Source organism: Berghia stephanieae, chromosome 9 (genome assembly GCF_034508935.2).
Source record: "Berghia stephanieae isolate SIO BIC M18660-M18661 chromosome 9, UCSD_Bste_1.3, whole genome shotgun sequence".
Lineage (NCBI taxonomy): Eukaryota > Metazoa > Mollusca > Gastropoda > Nudibranchia > Aeolidiidae > Berghia > Berghia stephanieae.
Genome location: NC_088368.1, coordinates 21,800,020 through 21,805,073, shown reverse-complemented (window position 1 = coordinate 21,805,073; position 5,054 = coordinate 21,800,020).

Here is a 5,054-nt window from a genome sequence, read left to right as displayed (position 1 = left end):
AGCGCTTTGAGCACGTTTAGTGGATATTGCGCTCTATAAAAGCTCATTTTAGCTTAGGAGCGTCACCCACTTGTATTGGTTACGGACGAGCAACCCGCGGGACATCCAACGGAACATTGCATCGTGACGCATGCGCATCTCAACTACTTTTATTCCTCATCCTCTTCTTTCACAAACTCAGTCTATTGTCCTCAGTAAAACGTAAATATAAACTTTTAAAAATAAATAAAATTCCCTTTATTCATCCCATAGGGGAAATTTGTCTCTTGGGTCTATTCCAAGGGAAGACTGGAATAACCCAGGTATCAGCCGCAGTACAGCGCCACAAATTGAGCTAGGGCGAGGTGACTTGCTCAAGGCCATAATGCGCAGCGGCGGGTGATCGAACTCAGTACCTTTTGGGTACGAAGCAAAGACTGTACAACTGTGCCACGAAGCCCCCTAAAACGATTTGAAACGGTATCTATGAAACAATAGGAAACCATCCTCCAAAAAAAAAAATGTGACCCTTCGCCTCAAAACGGTATTAAGTCGGGATGGTTAAGATGTTGAAAATTGAATTTATAGCCAGAAATATCAGACTTGTGTTGAGTTTGTATGTGTTATTGAGGAGAGTGGACACCATATTTTAGGGTGCTAATGCCGAAAATTTATATTTTTGCCCAGTTTAACACTTAATTCGGCTTTTAAGCATATGGTTCGTTCCGACATAATACCGTTTTGAGACGATGGGTCACAAATCAGCATGCCTCGAGTGGGGATCGAACATCCTGCGTCAGATCTCATGGTTACCTGTCTGACAGACGATGGGGAAGTATCGAGAGTTTGGTTTACGTTGAAACAAACCCGATACAACCCCCCCCCCCCAGCCCCATAAAAAAACAAACCCGATACCCCCCCCCCCCCCCACCACCACACACACACACACACACACACACAATAAATTATAAAGAAAAAAGAAAGAAAGAAAGCAACACAAAAGAAACAATAAAAAAAAAAGAACAAACTAAAGGCAACATCGTCATCATTTTTCATTGTTGCTGTTGTTGTTGTTATCATCATCATCATCATCATCATCATCATCATTATTATTATTATTATTATTATTATTATTATTATTATTATTATTATTAGTAGTAGTAGTATAGTAGTAGTAGTAGTAGTAGTAGTAGTAGTAGTAGTAGTAGTAGTAGTAGTAGTAGCAGTAGTAGTAGTAGTGGAGAATAATAATAATAATAATAATAATAATAATAATAATAAATAATAATAATAATAATATTATTATTATTATTATTATTATTATTATTATTATTATTATTATTATTATTATTATTATTATTATCAACATCATTGATTGTGCTCAACTCCCTTAACAAGTGGTCTTAAGTCAGCAGCAACACTTAACATGAAGCAATTTGACGCCTGCAAGGCACACAACCATTTTTCAACAAGGTGCTCATTTTACAGTCGAATACGATGAGGGAATGTGAGTAACGAGCCTTTTTTCCAAGGACTCAACTGTTCGCCGCCAAAAGTGAAACTGGAACCAGACACCGACGGGTCATACCATTATCATCTACTACCAGGACTGAAGGCCCACGGCACAGCCGAAACCGCAGATAGGCTGACACCGGCCTATCAGCGTGTTGGCTGAGTTGCGTCACGGGCTAATAAACACTACTGCCAATCCGTCACCCACCCCCAAAGTCTGACTCGTGGCAAACTGAGTAAAACTGAAATATTATGTGTTCTATGTATGAAATTTCTCTAAACAAATCATTGAGATGTAATTGGGTCATACCGTAGCCATCGTTAAGTTATAGCCTGACACTGAAACCCAAAAAGACTGGCATTTTGACGTCATTATTTGGTTTTAGCACCGCCTAGTGAGTTGTCGTTAGTAGTGCTCATGGAAACAAGTTATTTCATTGGTTGAACTATTGAATACAACTCACGATTTGCTTTCTTTTGTGACGAAGACTGCCATTTTTGGCGTCATTTTTTGGTCAGTGTCAGGCTATAAGTTAACGATGGGGTGAATTTTTAATTCAGAAAAGTGAGTGGAGCAGGCACTTATGTTGGTAACAACAAGATATGAAGTGAGTAGAAAAGTGCCAGAAGACAATAGAGAATAAAAAATTTTTTCGCGGCGGTGGTGGGTTCGAACCTGCGACCTTATTGGTACGACAACTCCGCCTGGCAGGTGAGAGCGTGGCTCTACCGTGTGAGCTATCCACGAACACAAAAATATTCGTTTCAAACCCAAAGTCATTTCTAGATCCCTCTCTCACCCACTTCTTGAGATCGCCGATTCGTTCACCACCATCGCGAAGTAATTTTGACCAGCAGTTAAGCTTAATAGCCAATATTCTCATCACAAACATATAACATAGAAACGATTGAGACATTGAGTATGCTCCGGTGTATGGGGTGAATTTTTAATTCAGAAAAGTGAGTGGAGCAGGCACTTATGTTGGTAACAACAAGATATGAAGTGAGTAGAAAAGTGCCAGAAGACAATAGAGAATAAAAAATTTTTCGCGGCGGTGGTGGGGTTCGAACCTGCGACCTTATTGGTACGACAACTCCGCCTGGCAGGTGAGAGCGTGGCTCTACCGTGTGAGCTATCCACGAACACAAAAATATTCGTTTCAAACCCAAAGTCATTTCTAGATCCCTCTCTCACCCACTTCTTGAGATCGCCGATTCGTTCACCACCATCGCGAAGTAATTTTGACCAGCAGTTAAGCTTAATAGCCAATATTCTCATCACAAACATATAACATAGAAACGATTGAGACATTGAGTATGCTCCGGTGTATGGGGTGAATTTTTAATTCAGAAAAGTGAGTGGAGCAGGCACTAATGTTGGTAACAACAAGATATGAAGTGAGTAGAAAAGTGCCAGAAGACAATAGAGAATAAAAAATTTTTCGCGGCGGTGGTGGGGTTTGAACCTGCGACCTTATTGGCACGACAACTCCGCCCGGCAGGTGAGAGCGCGGCTCCACCGTGCGAGCTATCCACGAACACAAATATTCGTTTCAAACCCAAGTCATTACTAGATCCCTCTCTCACCCATTCTTGAGACCGCCGATTCGTTCGTACACCCCATCGCGAATAATTTTGACCAGCAGTTAAGCTTAATAGCCAATATTCTCAACACAAACATATAACATAAAACGATTGAGACATTGAGTATGCCCGGTGTATGGGTGAATTTTTAATTCAGAAAAGTGAGTGGAGCAGGCACTTATGTTGGTAACAACAAGATATGAAGTGAATAGAAAAGTGCCAGAAGACAATAGAGAATAAAAATTTTTCGCGGCGGTGGTGGGGTTTGAACCTGCGACCTTATTGGCACGACAACTCCGCCGGCAGGTGAGAGCGCGGCTCCACCGTGCGAGCTATCCACGAACACAAAATATTCGTTTCAAACCCAAAGTCATACTAATCCTCTCTCACCCACTTCTGAGACCGCGATTCGTTCGTACACCACCATCGCGAATATTTTGCAGCAGTTAAGCTTAATAGCCAATATTCTCAACACAAACATATAACATAGAAACGTTGAGACATTGAGTATGCTCCGTGTATGGGTGAATTTTTAATTCAGAAAAGTGAGTGGAGCAGGCACTTATGTTGGTAACAACAAGATATGAAGTGAATAGAAAAGTGCCAGAAGACAATAGAGAATAAAAATTTTCGCGGCGGTGGTGGGTTTGAACCTGCGACCTTATTGGCACGACAACTCCGCCCGGCAGGTGAGAGCGCGGCTCCACCGTGCGAGCTATCACGAACACAAATATTCGTTTCAAACCCAAAGTCATTACTAGATCCCTCTCTCACCCACTTCTTGAGACCGCCGATTCGTTCGTACACCCCATCGCGAATAATTTTGACCAGCAGTTAAGCTTAATAGCCAATATTCTCAACACAAACATATAACATAGAAACGATTGAGACATTGAGTATGCTCGGTGTATGGGGTGAATTTTAATTCAGAAAAGTGAGTGGAGCAGGCACTTATGTTGGTAACAACAAGATATGAAGTGAATAGAAAAGTGCCAGAAGACAATAGAGAATAAAAATTTTTCGCGGCGGTGGTGGGTTTGAACCTGCGACCTTATTGGCACGACAACTCCGCCGGCAGGTGAGAGCGCGGCTCCACCGTGCGAGCTATCCACGAACACAAAATATTCGTTTCAAACCCAAAGTCATACTAGATCCTCTCTCCACCCACTTCTTGAGACCGCGATTCGTTCGTACACCCCCATCGCGAATAATTTTGACCAGCAGTTAAGCTTAATAGCCAATATTCTCAACACAAACATATAACATAGAAACGATTGAGACATTGAGTATGCTCCGGTGTATGGGGTGAATTTTTAATTCAGAAAAGTGAGTGGAGCAGGCACTTATGTTGGTAACAACAAGATATGAAGTGAATAGAAAAGTGCCAGAAGACAATAGAGAATAAAAATTTTTCGCGGCGGTGGTGGGGTTTGAACCTGCGACCTTATTGGCACGACAACTCCGCCCGGCAGGTGAGAGCGCGGCTCCACCGTGCGAGCTATCCACGAACACAAAATATTCGTTTTCAAACCCAAAGTCATTACTAGATCCCTCTCTCACCCACTTCTTGAGACCGCCGATTCGTTCGTACACCACCATCGCGAATAATTTTGACCAGCAGTTAAGCTTAATAGCCAATATTCTCAACACAAACATATAACATAGAAACGATTGAGACATTGAGTATGCTCCGGTGTATGGGGTGAATTTTAATTCAGAAAAGTGAGTGGAGCAGGCACTTATGTTGGTAACAACAAGATATGAAGTGAATAGAAAAGTGCCAGAAGACAATAGAGAATAAAAATTTTTTCGCGGCGGTGGTGGGGTTTGAACCTGCGACCTTATTGGCACGACAACTCCGCCCGGCAGGTGAGAGCGCGGCTCCACCGTGCGAGCTATCCACGAACACAAAATATTCGTTTCAAACCCAAAGTCATTACTAGATCCCTCTCTCACCCACTTCTTGAGACCGCCGATTC